Source organism: Pseudonaja textilis, chromosome 10 (genome assembly GCF_049901715.1).
Source record: "Pseudonaja textilis isolate UNSWEBS1 chromosome 10, rPseTex1.2, whole genome shotgun sequence".
NCBI classification, from domain to species: domain Eukaryota; kingdom Metazoa; phylum Chordata; class Lepidosauria; order Squamata; family Elapidae; genus Pseudonaja; species Pseudonaja textilis.
This window is the reverse complement of record NC_141999.1, coordinates 20,287,361-20,304,809: the sequence shown is the minus strand read 5'-3', so window position 1 is coordinate 20,304,809 and position 17,449 is coordinate 20,287,361. Positions and strand designations below refer to the sequence as shown.

Sequence of the window (17,449 nt, the reverse complement as noted above, 5' to 3'; positions counted from 1 at the left end):
GTGTTAGTTTTTTGTTCTTTTTTGCATGACAGTTGTCTAAACCAGGGGTCTCCAACCTTGGCAACTTAATGACTTCTGGGAGTTGAAGTCCACAAGTCACAAAGTTGCCAAGGTTGGAGACCCCTGGTCTAAGCTGCAGCTCTTCCTCCTGTCTCCCAAGGCCATTCCCACATCCCATTATAGGCTTTCATGACAAGATTGAGATCATGAATTTTTTTGACCTTTCCTTCGCTAGATGCTGCTGCCTCCCTCCCTCCCTCCCTGCTTCCTATCCTTAATACAGATAGTCCTTGACTTACAAAGTTCACTTAGTGACTGTGCAAAGTTACAGCGGCACTGAAAAAGTGACTTATGACTGTTTTTCACACTTGCGAACCGTTGCAACATCTCCATGGTCATGTGATATAAATATGGATGGCAATTGACTCATATTTATGACCATTGCAGTGTCCTGGTCATTTGGGACTTTCTGACAAGCAAAGTCAATGGAGAAGCCAGATTGACTTAACAACCGTGTTATGTTATGTGAATCATAACAGTGGCAATAAAAGTGGTAAAATGGGACAAACTTCACTTAATAACTGTTCTCACCTAGTGACAGTGCTAGTCGTGAATCGAGGATCACCTGTGCTATCCTTCTCTCCTCCTCGTAATTGTTAGCTAAATACTCGTTTCTTCCCTCCGCTGTATAATCTCATTTACAGCTGGTTTTCTCTAGTGCCGAACTTAAGAGCAAATATTATTTCAGTCCAATTACCTCTTGGCAAAAAAAAAAAAGAAAAGTTGCATCACGCAGAAAGGCAGGTAACAGGAAACGGATAAACATAGTTATGATTTGAGGTTTAACAGATAGTTTTCCCTTTCTTTCAGAACAGCCAAATCATGAGTTACACAAACAGACACACACAGATACCATCAGTTAAATTTATTCAGCTTTTCCCGGCATGATCACATGGGTGTGTGTTTCCAAAAGATAATCATTCATATATATATCCTGTTTTTCCAACAATATGGCCTCCCTCAACAGGAAGTCCCAGCATGTTTTATAGGCATGAGATGAAATTAAGCCCCTCCCCCCAAATTAAGGCCTATATTAAAACATGCGAAATGGGGGGGGATGGTGGGGGGGCTTGCCGTTAGGAAGTACTTTTGTTGCACACCCGGATATGGTGCTGCCTGCATTGACCCCGATACAAAGTGCCCCACCAATGCCAAGCCATCGCCATACAGGTATGTAGGTCTAGGTGTGTTTGGGACTTTTCCCGTGTAAGATTAAGAGTATCTTGGCGACGTTTCGGCGAGGTCCTACTCGCCATCCTCAGGCTGGTGCTTTTGGCTTCATGCCACTGCAAGCAGTATGTGATTGGAGCTGTCGTCTCTCTATAAATACTGGTGGTGGGGGCTGGTGTGCTGGGCTGGTTGGCTGTGCTGCTGCCTCTTGATTGGTTGATGGAGTTGATGTTGGTATATGTACAAAACTCACCAGGCCATCACACAGCCCATTATACCATATATATATGCATGGCATTCAGCTTTGTTTGGGTATTTTCCCACTGGAGCAAGGGAAAATGTGAACGGTGAGATATTAGGGCAGTTTAGAAGAAAAAGAAGATTCCAGATCCCTGGGAAGTACTTGACAGGTGGATTAAAAACACCAGGTCTAGTCTCAACATCTGGCAGATTGTGCGGTTGACAACGACAACAGCACAAGGGGGAAAAAAACAGAATCAGTTAAGATTTGCAGGGTGGAGTCAGTTTTCCTGCCACCTCCTTACCTGCCTCCACAGGGATTCATTATATGGTAGCCTAAATAGCCATTTCCTCTATTATTAAGGTACAAGCAATATATAATTATTCAGTAGAAATGATGGCTGCCAGTTGTGGGAAACAGAAGCCACTTGAATGGAGAGACGGGCACAAGGAACTTCCTTCTTCCTGCTCTTTTTCTTGTAAAGGTAACTACAGGTAGTTCTCAACTCACAAACTTTCGTTTACCAACCAAAGTCACAACGGCACTGAAAACACTGACTTATGACCGCTCCTTGCATTTATGGCTGTCCCAGCATCGTCCGCGCACCCCAAATCACATAATTTGGGCACGTATTTCCTGCTTGGGCAGGGGGTTGGACTAGATAACCTACAAGATCCCTTCCAACTCTTTTAATCTATTCATCTATTTATGACGTTGCTAATAACACATGATCACTTTTTGTGACCTTCCCAGCCGGCTTCTGCCAAACTGAGTCAATGTGGGGGAAGCCAAATTCGCTCAGTGACCACAGGATCCACTTAACAACTCCAATCCTGCTGGCTGGGGAACTCTGGGAGCTGACTCAGTTCAGCTTTCAAGAAGAGATCAGACTGCCATCTGTCTGAAATGGTGTAGGGTCTCCTGCTTGGGTGTGAGGGGGGGAATTGGACTAGATGACCTTCAAGGTCCCTTTCCAACTCTGTTAATCTGTTATCCTCCTAAAGTTTGAAAAATGCTTTAGAGATTTTTAAGTGCCGAAAGGTCTGACCAACACGGCTTTCGATCCATCCTCAGCGGGCAACTTTTAACCAAACGACAACGTTGCAAGGGACGTTCTAGTCCAACCCTAACCCTGATTACCATTCCAGACAAGATTTGGTAGTCCAATCTCTTCCTAACACTGGTCTAAAACTTCCAGCAATGCAGCAGGGCCCAGAATGCAGCATGCTGGGAGTTGTAGTTCAGGCATCCTCCAGTCCAGAAACCTCCACTAGTTCTTTGACATAAAGACGTCAGAAATATTTGAACTTGTCTGCCAAAAAGAAAAAGAAAAAAAACCCAGCAACCTTTGCACCCAGTTCTCTCCCTGCTTGTCATCTGCTGCTGAATTCCCCTCTAAGCTGTCATTCAAGAAGCCACTTTTTCCCTCTCAGGCCAGAGCTCCCCCCCACCCCGCACAAAAAAACACAGCTGGGATTTTCCTAGTCTTCTTCCTCCCTCGCCCCAAATTCAATTCAGAGCAAAACTTTTCCAGGGCAGCCAGTTCTTTCTCTCTCTCCCCCCCAATTAACCCCCTTCCAGCGAGCCCTATGATGTCACGGGTTTTGTTTTTCCAAAGCAGGGTTGTAAAACTTGTTTGAAAAAAAAAACACACACACCAGGAAGCTGAGCGGCAGCTCCTTCAGGCTGACACTGCAGGCTGAAAAACTCAGCCGTTCCACTTCTGAGCAGGAAAGAGGAAGGCAGGCACCCCCCAAGAGGACGGACAGCTGCCCGGGCGGCTTGCAAATCGCAAGAAACGGGGCCCCTACCAGGTGAGTGACAGCTGCCTATCACCTTGGGATAAGACCCCCCCCCATGACAAAAGGTGGTGGTGAGAGGAGCCAGGAGTAGCTGGGCATGCAGGTAAGGGGGAGGGGGAAAGAGGAAACGCAGGTGCGGAGAGTAGAGGAGAAAGACTGAAGGGCAGCCCTGGAAAATAGACCCCTACCCACTCACTACCTATCAGATCCTCGTGGATGAGGACAGCATCTGATTGGATTGGAAGGGAGCAACTGGATCCAGGAAGAGAAAGCAACGCTTTCTCCTGGGTTGAGAGTGAATGAATGCTTGCTGCACGTGATGGTCGCAGTAGCCCCAAAACTAAAAAGTACATCTCCTGGCCATCCAGATTCAGCCGATGCCCAGGTGCTGCTTATAGAAGTACCTAAAAACAGGGACAAACAGGCTGAAAAACAGCTTCTATCCCAGAACAGTAATTATATGTTGAATTCTACTGTATTTTAGTGCAATATTAATGCAATTTCAGGGGTTTTCACTTCAGTTGCATGGAATGTTGAAGCATGTGTGTGTTTGTTTTATTTTTATAGTTTTATTTTTATGATGTACACCGAAGATGGCATTTAATTTTGTGCTACAGGGTGCAATGCCAATAAAGTGAAGTAGCTAACCTCCTGTTGTAGTTTTGTGCAGAAGGTCAGTCCAGTTCTAATGGGCCAATATCCAGCAGAGCATTCTGTGTCACTACAATTCATTTAACTTTTAGATAGTACTACCTTGCTGATATTAATAGGCACCTTCAACTCTATTGTAATTTTAGACCTCGATATAATTTTAGGGTTTACATTATTACTTAATAGGGGCTGTAATCTGGATTTCACCTATGAGATGCTAGTTGCTTTACCAATGTATTTTAACACAGCCTTAAATTTTATTCGTTTATGACCTTTTCCTGGTCTTGGACCGCAGTAAATTGGATTGAATGGATTGAATGAACGCTCTGTTCTACTCAGAAAAAATAAAATATCTCCAGTATCTCCCAGACTGGAATGGGGGGACCTGGTGTTGGATGTTTCTTGAAGGCCAGGCGTGGAGAACTTGGGAAGGGTCAGAGGTAATGACTTTATGGATTCCTGGCAAATGGGGCATATTGTCTGGGGTTCGTCCCCTGGGAACAAAGGCAGAATGGGGTCTCCAAATAAGGTTACTGTCTTCCCAGAAAGTTGGATTCCTTCATGCGTAGCGTTCAAGGTCCGAAGCAAGCAGTACAAAAGATGCATTTGTTTTTTTTTTCCTGGAGTTTGAAATGGGGTTGGTGGAACTGAATCCAAAGTTTTCCATCCGTAGAAGAGATGAAAGTGGTTGTGGGTCACGCTGGGAGTCTGGAAAGAGGAAATCAAAAGGGATTCATGCACAGAAGGGTTTAAAGAGAGAGAAACATCTCCCGTGCTTGAAAAGAAGCGTGTGCAAGTTGTGACAAGGATGGCTGTCAGTCAGGGTTATTCTGAGCAACGTTGACTTTTCCCAGGAAGATTTGCATCCCCTAGACGCAGGGGTGTCCAACCTTGGCAACTTTAAGACTTGTAGACTTCAACTCCCAGAATTCCTCAGCCAGCTGGCTGAGGAATTCTGGGAGTTGAAGTCTACAAGTCTTAAAGTTGCCAAGGTTGGACACCCCTGCTCTAGAGGCTGGTAATATGATGTGAAGGCAGAAAGGTGATTGAAAAGTTTTTTTTTTAATAAAAAGATAGAGTTTTGGTAGGTAGGAGATGATTGCACCATAAAAGAAGTCATGAGGAAGAATTATATATGCACAGCATTGGAAAAAATGAGAAACCGTCCATAGAAGAAGATGTAGTTTAAAAAAATAACTAGATTGTGCAGAAATGGATAGGTTGACACTGAAGATAAAAGATAAAGAAGATGCAGAATACTTTCAACCCTGGGGTTTATTTTATCAATGGCTGAACAATAGAAGTAGAAATTGGAAAAATAATGTTAGGTAGGCTTTATGTTTAATATTATATTATACCCCATTATGGAAGCAAATTAACCCAGACTATTCATATAATACTTACGTATGTTAAGGAAAATATATAAATAAATTGTTAATAAAGAAGGAGTCGTGTTGGAGCCCAGCCAGTAGGAAATGTGTCCTGATGGGTTGTACCAAGACACTACAATCATTTTTTAATGTGATATGTGTAAGATTTCTCCCTTGCTCAACCGGCTTGAAAATAGCTGAGCAAAGCAGTTTATCCCAGCGGCTTGTACGGAATGCCACAAGGATTTAAATCAGGATGTTAAGTTTCTGGAGCAGAGACAAATCTCTTGGTTAAAGGGGATTTTGACGTCAGTCTAGTAATGCTCTTGCCATGGAAAAGAGACTTTCTGTCCCGTCCTTGAGACTTAGAAAAATTTATAGGCTGTTTATCCTTAAAGCAACCCACGAAAGGCAGCTAGGCTAAGCAAACAAGAGCTTGTCCAAGGTCTTTATGGAGAGAGAGAGAGAGATCAGAGATATCAGTCTTTCTCTCCACGTATACCCTGTTTTTCCCAAAATACGACCTACCCTGAAAGTAAGTCCTAGCTTGAGTTTTTACATGTGTGCCCAATAGAAGCCCTAACCCCAAAATAAGCCCTAATTAAGATCCCGCCCGCTCCAGAGTGCACGGCTAAAAATTAAGCTAGGGTGGAGAGGGGAGGATGGAGCTACCCTACTACTAACCTTTGGACAGTTGTAGCCAGGCCTCGCACCCCCTGACACCTGCCTTGCCAACCCATTTCTTCTGCAGCCGGCAAGGCTGGCAAGGCTCAGATCAATCCGGAGCTCTGTTATTGGCTGCAGAAGAAGAGGTTCCTGAAGGACTCTGACAGCAAAAAGGAGGTTGGAGGCGATGCGCGCAAGTGAGGTTAGTCAGTGGGTGACATTCCCGGAAAATAAGACCTAGTGCCTTTTTTGTTGGCCAAAAAATAAGACAGGGTCTTATTTTTGGGAAAACACGGTAAAACTGGAGGCTTTATTTGAGATTCTACATGGGGGGGATGACTTAAGAGTGGTCATGTTTGGTTGATAAATCAGTTAAACACAAACACACACACACATACACAAAGTGCCTCTGATTGAATTGTGCAGCAGATTTGACACTTTAGTTTACCTTATTGATTAGCCCATGGGCCATATCAAAGTGCAGAGTTCCAGACATAAATTATTACTAAAATCTGATGAAAACCATTTAAAATGGAACTGGATAAAATACAATTTAAAATGAAATTGGAATAAAGATTGGACACCTTGTTTAGTGAATGAGGGAGGAACTTTGGTTTGTGCCATAGTTCATTAGAAGTTTTTATGCAGAAGGTGGAGGATTATCTCACAGGGTAGTCTTTTTGTCTGGTTCAACGCTGAGCTACAGCAACACTTTTAGACCTTGGCAATTTGAAGATGGGCGACTTCAACTCCCAGAAGCATGCTGGCTGTGGAATTCTGGGAGCTGAAGTCCACCCACCTTAAAGTGGCCAAGGTTGAAAAATAATAATTTAGACTAGAGGTCTCCAAACTTGGCAACTTTAAGACTATGCTGGCTGGAGAATTCTGGGAGTTGAAGTCCACAAGTCTTAAAGTTGCCAAGTTTGGGGACCCCAATTTAGACTATGATGTATAAAATTCTACCCCCACTAGGAGAAAACACATTCTCCTATGCAGGCAGACCTCAACTTACAATCTTTCATATAGTGATCATTCAGTTACAATGGCATTGAAAAAAGCAACTGACAACCTAGTCCTCGCACTTGCGACCATCGCAGTGTCCCAACTATCACATGATCAACATTCAGGTGCTTGGCAACCAGCAGGAATTTACGATGGTTGCAGTGTCCCACGGTCATGTGATCGCCCTTTGCGACATTTCCAGCCAACTTCTGACAAGGGGTTGAAGTTGGACACTGAATTTGCTTATCAACCATGCGAGTAATTTAACAACCGCAGTGATTTGCTTAGCAACCGTGGTAAAAAAAAAGTTTGCAAAATTGGTGACTCACTGAACAGCTGTCTTGCTTCTCCAGCTTAGGCAGGGGGTTGGACTAGATGACCTATAAGGTCCTTTCCAACTCTTGTTGTTAATAGCAGAAATTCTGGTCCCAGTTGTGATCATAAGTAGAGGACTGCCTAACCTCAGAGTTCAAAAAACAACATGAAATAGCACAAGGCAATCTTTACCAGCTTTTCCAACTTTAAGATGTGTGCACTTCAAGTCCCAGAATTCCTCCACCTGCTATGCAGGCTGGGGAATTCTGGGATTTGAAGTCCACACATCTTAAAAGTTGGAAAAGCTGAGAAACACTGGGACAAGGAGTCTCCCAACCAAGAGATTAGAAGTTCAGTAATGGATGTCTTAATTGTAACTAAGGTTGTGTAGGGAATTCTGGGAGATGGTCTCCACCTCTTAAAGTTATCAGTAGCAATAGCATTTAGACTTATATACCACTTCACAATGTTTTGAGGCCCTCTCTAAAGCAGTTTACAAAATCAGGCAATGAAGAACAGGATCTAGAGTCATGATGGCGAACCTATGCCTTAGGTGGCACGTAGAGCCATTTGTGCCGGCACGCAAGCTGCAGGCAAACTTACCTCACTGCGCATGCGCGTGCCTCATAGCTGATTCTCAGCCGGTTTGAGGCCTTTTTTGGCCTCCCAGAGGCTTGAGGAAGGCTTCTGTAGGTTTTGCAGGCCGAAAACTAGACCTGTTTAGTTACTTCCAGTATTTCCGGAAAAACAGAAAGGCGTAGGGGTAGGGTGCAGATTGCGTGCGCATGCATGGGGGGCGTGCATTGCCTTCTGCATGCTGGCACATAAGCACAAGCGTGAAAGTGCACACACAATTTTTGGCACAGGAGCCCCCAAAAATTAGCAACCACTGATCTAGAGGTTTGAGATTCTTCCATTTCTGTCTCCAGATCTATAGATGACAACTGTTTATATGTGTACAGGTGTTTCTCTTCTCTTTCAACAGGAGAGTATTTGCTGTTACAAACACCCGCCTCAGAACAATTACTTTTATTTGTACATACATAGCCACACAGATTTCATGACTGAGGAATCCTTCAATGAAAGCTACATGATTAGTATCTCTGGGTTTATTTAATTAGGTAGCATTCCTGGTGAGGAAGGCATGGGTTTATTCACTCTTGATTAGATTCTTGGGCAAGGAATTATAAATTTTAAGGTGGGGCTGTGGGCTTTGATCTTCCTAAAACAAGTTAAAAGTTGTTTGAGATTTCAGAGCAATGGACCACATTCCTAGTGTGGTACAGTACACAAATGTCTTAATTGTTAAGGTGGGCCTTAATAGTTCTGCAAGGTGATTTCCTGGGCTAAATTAAGCAAATACAGAAAAAGGAACAGGTAGCCTGGCTTCCAAATATTTAATTCCTGCTCCTTAGCAGTGGCTAAAACTTGAGGTGTGTGAGCCAAATGATGCTGTTGTTGGTCATCTTGTAATAAAGAGTTGCATTAATCAACTACCACAGAGATTTAGGGACCAACCACTGGCGTTTTATCCCTGCTAAGGTTGGTTACCATACCTAACGGGGATTGAAGGCACAACTGTTTTTTTTTTAAATTTACTTAATTTAATTTACTGCTGTGGGTGTATATCTCTCCTGTTTATACAAATATTTAATTAAAGGTCAAGTAGCTAATACTGAAATAAAACAAACACCAATGAAAGGGAAAGGAATCTGTAAATACATGTAAAACAAGCTTCACCCAGAAGCAAAGATTGAAGTGAAAATACAATTATAAAAAACAAACAAACCCAACACTACAGGTACGGGAGGCCTGGATTTAGAACCACAGCATTTTTATCCTTAAATGAGAACATTAGTTAAGTGAGCTTTGCCCCAATTTTATGACATTTCTTGTCACAATTGCTAAGTGAATCACTGCAGTTTTAAAGTTAGTAACCTGGTTGTTAAGTGAATCTGACTTCCCCATTGACTTTGCTTGTCAGAACATTGCAAACGGGGATTGCATGATCTCGGGATGCTGCAACGGTCGTAAATATGAAGTTGTTGCCAAAGATCTGAATTTGGATCATGTGAACATGAGGATGCTGCAAAAGTCGTAACTATGAACACGGTCGTAAGTCACCTTTTTCAGTGCCCTTGTTTAGTTAGGTTAGTTTAGTTTACTTGCTCCTCGTACAAAGAAATCAAACACTTCAAACATCTTCAGTGTACATTGTGACTATGAAAATAAACACAAGCACACATCCTTCACATTCTATACACTGAATTGAAAACCCCTGATACTGCATTAATATTGCCCTATACAGTAGAATTCAATAGAGTTACTGCCCTGGGATAGAAGCTGTTTTTCAGCCTATTTGTCCTTGTTTTTAATTATTGTCCTGTACCGTCTGCCAAATGGTAATAGTTCAAAAAAAAAAGGTGCCCGGGATGAGATGGATCTTTGAGAATGTTTTGGACTTTCTTAAGGCATCAGGAGCTATAAAGCTCTTCCAAAGAGGCGAGAGGGCAACCAATGATCTTCTGGGCAGTGACGTTAACCCTCTTGTGACTTTGAACGGCCACTAAATGAACTGTTGTAAGTTGAGGACTACATGTATTGTTTAGAAAGAAAAAGGAAGAAAAAAAAAGGAAGAAAGGTAGGTAGGAAAAAAGGAAAGAGAAAGAAAAAAGACAGGGAGAGCAGGAGGGAGGGAAGAAGGGAGGGAGGGAGGGAGGGAAGGAAGGAAGGAAGGAAAGGAAGGCAAAAGAATTCTAATAGTCTCTCTCTTTTTTTCCTCTATCTCTCTCTTCCCTTTAACCCCTGATTGTTACTTGAGTATTTCAGAGTATGCTTTGGACTTCTGTGATCATTGCTCATTTTTATTTGGTTCATTTTAATTATATTTTAAAATCGTTTTTCTTCCAAATGTCTACTCTAAATGGCTTAGCTTACACATCTGTGGGACATGTATATAAGGGAACCAATCCCGCTTGAATTTAATTAGGCTACAGCAGTCAACTTTTCCACTGCTGTGTCCTCTTGTACTCCGATTACAGTCTCCCAGTCTTGTATTGTCAGCAGGGTTGGTGTGTGTGTGTGTGTTTGTGTGTACCTTAATGGCTTTATGCTCTCTTTGATGGCCTGATTGCTTTAAACAGGCCATAAAGAGAAAAGGAAGAAAATAAAACCCCATGGTAATAACTTCCTGGAAATATCAGGCCACCAGCTTCACCTCTCACCTCCCTTTTGTTTCTTAATCCAAAGGAACTGAGGCCTTTGGCAGGTATGCATTATTCATAGGCCACTCAGTTCTTCATGACAACACTTTTATCCGTGGGTAGAAATAAAAGTGAGTTGCAGCATATTAACTCGGTGTTTCTCAAACTTGTAAGATCTGTGGACTTCAACTCCCAGAATTTTCCAGGCTTGCTCATGACTTCAGTCAGCGTGCTGGCTGAGGAATTCTGGGAGTTGAAGTCCAACTTGAAGCCAAGCTTGCAGAACATCGATCCATTCTGACGAACCCATCTCACAACCTGTTTAGGAAGTCAGCTCCTTCCTTGGTAAGCAGTCTTCTTAAAGAATCTGGGATCTGGACAAACCTTTTTATATTTATTTATTTATTTATGTATGTTTTATTTGTAATTTTCCTTTAACATATTTTGTGGACAGTGTATTGTCTGGGTCAATATAGTTTTTACACAATACTAACGATAACAGTACAATTAAATATACATAATCATAGTCTTCCAGCTTCTAAACTTAACCTTAGACTATCTACTATTGACCTCACCCCTTTCCTAAGAGGTCTGTAGGGGGTGTGCATAAGCGCACCAACGTGCCTACCGTCCCTGTCCTATTCTTTCTTTTTATTTTTCTTATATGTACCCATTTCATGTATTCATAACTATGTATATACTTATACCTATTATCTTGTAAGCGATTGACAAATAAAAATAAATAAAACTAAATGCACATTGTAATTATAGTAAATTCTATTATATATATATACCATTGTGTGTAATACTATTTTCCCAATTTGTAGTTTCTACTTTTTTTCTTCTAATTTTAATGCGGTCACCATTTTGAAAAGTATTTCATCTCTATCCATCCTCTCCTTTCCCTTTTAAAATTTCATCCATTATTGACTTTTCGGTAACTCTTTCATTGATTTGTCTGCAAACCTTTCTATATTTAATCAGTATATTTATTTACACCCACCTTGTTCCATCTTGGAACTCAAGGAGCAGGCTGGCGTTCTGAAAAGTGAACCTGGTGAAGATCAGGTTCACCCACTGTGCGTAGCTTTTATTTCTAAATGTCCATCTCTGCATTTACATTCCTTGTGCAAATCTTATGCAAATCTATGTCCTGTTTGCTTATTTCAGGAGGAGCTTTTCTTATGTCTCAAGTTAGAAGTAAATCTTATTCGCAAAGCAGGACATGTAATTTCTATCTTTTTCATATAGTGGCTTCTAAATCCCATTGCCCTTTGTTTCCAATTTCCCAAACCCAGACTGGATGACAAATAGATTTTTGGCTGAGGAAGAGAACAGACAAAGGAGCTTGCATGAAATAAAGTTGATAAAAGTGTTGGAAACTTAGATATTTTTGTGGATTCAAACTATGAATTCAAAAGGCAGTGTGTGTGTGTGTGTCACATGTATAATTAATCTGGACAAATTCACGCCGTACAATATACACCTGGATATTGGGATATACAATATGCAGTGTTAGGCCAGTTGGCACAATTTGCTTAGCTGATGTTTAGCTGGGTGAGCATGTTATGCATTCCGGCTAGTCGTCCTGTTCAGCATTCAGGTGCAGAGCAGTGTTTCTCAGCCTTGGCAACTTTAAGACGTGTGAATTTCAACTCCCAGGCAGTATTATTGCAATGCACCTGACGGCAGAACAAAAAGTAACAGATGGAAGATCATTAAAGAGAGATCTGTCCTAGAACAAAGGAGAAATTTCCTGCTGTTGAGAACAATCTATCAGTAGAATGGCTTGCCTTCAGAAATCATGGATGCTCCATCACGGGGAGGTTTTTAAGAAGAGTTTGGGCAATCATCTGTCTGAAACGGTATAGGAATTTCCTGCTTGAGCAGAGGGCTGGACTATAAGACCTCTGAGGTTCCTTCCATCCCTGTTATTCTGTATTCTATCTTAAGGTTGCCAAGGTTGAGAAGCATTGGATTAATAGGAATTAGGTTTAGACGATCTGATCAACCCAACAAGCTTGTTGCTTGTGTGCATGGCGGAGGTGGTATTCAGCAGGTTCTGACCAGTTCTGGAGAACCGGTAGCGGAAATGTTGAGTAGTTCGGAGATCTGGCAAATACCGCCTCTGACTGGCCCCGCCCCCATCTCTTCTCTGCTTCCCGAGTCCCAGCTGATCGGCTGGCTCTCCTTTGGTTGCCCTGCACAGGAGAACGGAGCTGGAAAGCAGGTTAGTGGGGTGGGGAGGGAAGGGGGATTTTGCAGTATCCTTCCCCCTGGAGTGGAAAAGGAAGGGAGATTTTACAGTATCCTTCCCCTGCCACGCCCACCAAACCACACCACGCCCACCAAGCCACGCCCACTGAACCGGCAGCAAAAAAATTTGAATCCCACCACTGGTGCACGGCCACCAAGCAGTTCTCAAAAATGAGAATGCACCTCATCTCTTCCATCTCTGTCTCTGGGGGTTCCCAATCAGATCTGGATATTGCAGTATATCTGTAGTATTGGTTTTTTAATGTCATATTAACATTATTACAGGAAAGATCAGCCTCTGAGTCACTATTGGGGTGACTGAGGTCCCTAGGAAGGTGGCTGCACCCTGCTTGACAGGCATTTATGACTGTGCTACTGGCACACCAGAGAAACATGTGTTCCAGGGAAAGAGTTGGCTGTCCCAACCATCAATTGTTCAATCATAAATTAGTAGAAAAGGCTGGCTTTACACAAGACATGAAGGGATAATATACGGATTCAAAATGAGCCAAGTTTCAAGTACTGTTGATTCCTCTTGGGTCTTGCACAATCTCTGTATAGTAATCCTTGACTTATGACCACAGTTGATCCCAAAATTTCTGTTGTTAAGGGAGACAGGTGTTAAGTGAGTTTTACTCCAGTTTATGATTTTTCTTGCCACAGTTGTTAGGTGATTCACTGCAGATGTTAAGTTAGTCACATGGTTGTTAAATGAATCTGGCTTCCCCATTGGCGTTGCTTGTCAGAAGGTTGTAAAAGGGTATCCCATAACCCCAGGACACTGTAACCATCATAAATATGAGTCAACTTCCAAGTGTCTGAATTTTGATCCCATGACCATGGGGATGCTGAAATGGTCATAAGTGTGAAAATGGTCATAAGTCACTTTTTTTCAGTGCCGTTGTAACTTTGAATAGTCACTAAATTAACTGTTGTCAGTTGAGGAGTACCTTGTATTGTTTAGAAAAAGAAAGAAAGAAAAGGAAGAAAGAAAAAGAAAGAAGGAAGGAAGGAAGGAAGGAAGGAACGAAGGAAGGAAGGAAGGAAGGAAGGAAAGCCTGCCCTCCCATTCCAGACTACACCTCCTAATTGGGCCAAGTTATGGTGTTTTGAACTCTGTTGAATCAACCATAATTGTCACAATTAACATATGACCCTGATCCTTAAACCTCGGGTTACAAGCCATAGTAACTACCGTAGTTCATACAACCTGATAAGCCAAAACTGAAAGTCGCCATCTTGTTCCTCCAAATCTTCATGTTAGAATTGGAGCTCACAGCAATAGGGGTTTCCTGGATAAAAATTAAAGGAGCATCAAGGCCTCCATTAAATGCCCTTATTTTGATATATTTTTTTCTAGCTCTTCACAAGATGGCTGTCTGTTTTTGCTGTTCTTCAGGCCCTTCTCAGCCTGTTTCTTGGCATCTACGACAAACACTGACCTTGTTATTATTTTTGTCCCATATGAAAGCATCTCAAGTGGAAAGAAACAAGCTAGGAGTGATAACAAGGGAGAAACACGTGCACTCTTCAAGTGAGGTTCATTGTTCCTCAGTAGATACTCAGAAGAAAATTTCTGGAATGTCCTAAGCTCTCTAACCTCATGTCTGTCTGCAGATACTAAGTGGATGATAAATTAAATATACACGTTGTACACTGGCTGGTGTTATAGTTCTAAGATAGCCCCCCCCCCTCCCCTCTAAAGGGTATAGTCCGGGGGGACAACAATAAGGGAACCAATCCCTTGAATTTAATTAGGCTACAGCAATCAACTTTTCCACTGCTGTGTCCTCTTGTACTCCGATTACAGTCTCCCAGTCTTGTATTGTCAGCAGGGTTGGGTGTGTGTGTGTGTGTTTGTGTGTACCTTAATCGGCTTTATGCTCTCTTTGATGGCCTGATTGCTTTAAACAGGCCATAAAGAGAAAAGGAAGAAAATAAAACCCCATGGTAATAACTTCCTGGAAATATCAGGCCACCAGCTTCACCTCTCACCTCCCTTTTGTTTCTTAATCCAAAGGAACTGAGGCCTTTGGCAGGTATGCATTATTCATAGGCCACTCAGTTCTTCATGACAACACTTTTATCCGTGGGTAGAAATAAAAGTGAGTTGCAGCATATTAACTCGGTGTTTCTCAAACTTGTAAGATCTGTGGACTTCAACTCCCAGAATTTTCCAGGCTTGCTCATGACTTCAGTCAGCGTGCTGGCTGAGGAATTCTGGGAGTTGAAGTCCAACTTGAAGCCAAGCTTGCAGAACATCGATCCATTCTGACGAACCCATCTCACAACCTGTTTAGGAAGTCAGCTCCTTCCTTGGTAAGCAGTCTTCTTAAAGAATCTGGGATCTGGACAAACCTTTTATATTTATTTATTTATTTATGTATGTTTTATTTGTAATTTTCCTTTAACATATTTTGTGGACAGTGTATTGTCTGGGTCAATATAGTTTTTACAATACTAACGATAACAGTACAATTAAATATACATAATCATAGTCTTCCAGCTTCTAAACTTAACCTTAGACTATCTACTATTGACCTCACCCCTTTCCTAAGAGGTCTGTAGGGGTGTGCATAAGCGCACCAACGTGCCTACCGTCCCTGTCCTATTCTTTCTTTTTATTTTTCTTATATGTACCCATTTCATGTATTCATAACTATGTATATACTTATACCTATTATCTTGTAAGCGATTGACAAATAAAAATAAATAAAACTAAATGCACATTGTAATTATAGTAAATTCTATTATATATATATACCATTGTGTGTAATACTATTTTCCCAATTTGTAGTTTCTACTTTTTTTTCTTCTAATTTTAATGCGGTCACCATTTTGAAAAGTATTTCATCTCTATCCATCCTCTCCTTTCCCTTTTTAAAATTTCATCCATTATTGACTTTTCGGTAACTCTTTCATTGATTTGTCTGCAAACCTTTCTATATTTAATCAGTATATTTATTTACACCCACCTTGTTCCATCTTGGAACTCAAGGAGCAGGCTGGGCGTTCTGAAAAGTGAACCTGGTGAAGATCAGGTTCACCCACTGTGCGTAGCTTTTATTTCTAAATGTCCATCTCTGCATTTACATTCCTTGTGCAAATCTTATGCAAATCTATGTCCTGTTTGCTTATTTCAGGAGGAGCTTTTCTTATGTCTCAAGTTAGAAGTAAATCTTATTCGCAAAGCAGGACATGTAATTTCTATCTTTTTCATATAGTGGCTTCTAAATCCCATTGCCCTTTGTTTCCAATTTCCCAAACCCAGACTGGATGACAAATAGATTTTTGGCTGAGGAAGAGAACAGACAAAGGAGCTTGCATGAAATAAAGTTGATAAAAGTGTTGGAAACTTAGATATTTTTGTGGATTCAAACTATGAATTCAAAAGGCAGTGTGTGTGTGTGTGTCACATGTATAATTAATCTGGACAAATTCACGCCGTACAATATACACCTGGATATTGGGATATACAATATGCAGTGTTAGGCCAGTTGGCACAATTTGCTTAGCTGATGTTTAGCTGGGTGAGCATGTTATGCATTCCGGCTAGTCGTCCTGTTCAGCATTCAGGTGCAGAGCAGTGTTTCTCAGCCTTGGCAACTTTAAGACGTGTGAATTTCAACTCCCAGGCAGTATTATTGCAATGCACCTGACGGCAGAACAAAAAGTAACAGATGGAAGATCATTAAAGAGAGATCTGTCCTAGAACAAAGGAGAAATTTCCTGCCGTTGAGAACAATCTATCAGTAGAATGGCTTGCCTTCAGAAATCATGGATGCTCCATCACGGGGAGGTTTTTAAGAAGAGTTTGGGCAATCATCTGTCTGAAACGGTATAGGAATTTCCTGCTTGAGCAGAGGGCTGGACTATAAGACCTCTGAGGTTCCTTCCATCCCTGTTATTCTGTATTCTATCTTAAGGTTGCCAAGGTTGAGAAGCATTGGATTAATAGGAATTAGGTTTAGATGATCTGATCAACCCAACAAGCTTGTTGCTTGTGTGCATGGCGGAGGTGGTATTCAGCAGGTTCTGACCAGTTCTGGAGAACCGGTAGCGGAAATGTTGAGTAGTTCGGAGATCTGGCAAATACCGCCTCTGACTGGCCCCGCCCCCATCTCTTCTCTGCTTCCCGAGTCCCAGCTGATCGGCTGGCTCTCCTTTGGTTGCCCTGCACAGGAGAACGGAGCTGGAAAGCAGGTTAGTGGGGTGGGGAGGGAAGGGGGATTTTGCAGTATCCTTCCTCCTGGAGTGGAAAAGGAAGAGAGATTTTACAGTATCCTTCCCCTGCCACGCCCACCAAACCACACCACGCCCACCAAGCCACGCCCACTGAACCGGCAACAAAAAATGTTGAATCCCATCACCGGTGCATGGCCACCAAGCAGTTCTCAAAAATGCGAATGCACCTCTTCTCTTCCATCTCTGTCTCTGGGGGTTCCCAATCAGATCTGGATATTGCAGTATATCTGTAGTATTGGTTTTTTAATGTCGTATTAACATTATTACAGGAAAGATCAGCCTCTGAGTCACTATTGGGGTGACTGAGGTCCCTAGGAAGGTGGCTGCACCCTGCTTGACAGGCATTTATGACTGTGCTACTGGCACACCAGAGAAACATGTGTTCCGGGGAAAGAGTTGGCTGTCCCAACCATCAATTGTTCAATCATAAATTAGTAGAAAAGGCTGGCTTTGCACAAGACATGAAGG

General features: G+C 42.1%; 1 protein-coding gene across 6 annotated transcripts in view; it reads left to right on the top strand.

The window, feature by feature from the left end:
* The first annotated feature begins 3,130 nt into the window (after positions 1 to 3,130).
* Positions 3,131 to 17,449, top strand: part of PHLDB3 (pleckstrin homology like domain family B member 3) — a 53,422-nt gene continuing 39,103 nt past the window's right edge. For 3 of the 6 annotated variants that reach the window (XM_087940052.1, XM_087940051.1, XM_087940049.1), the window contains exon 1: positions 3,143 to 3,285. The gene's annotated coding sequence lies outside the window, so the exon portion shown is untranslated. Of the gene's footprint in view, positions 3,286 to 17,449 lie in introns of all 6 variants that reach the window. The other 3 variants (XM_087940050.1, XM_087940047.1, XM_087940048.1) reach the window with 3 other exon arrangements.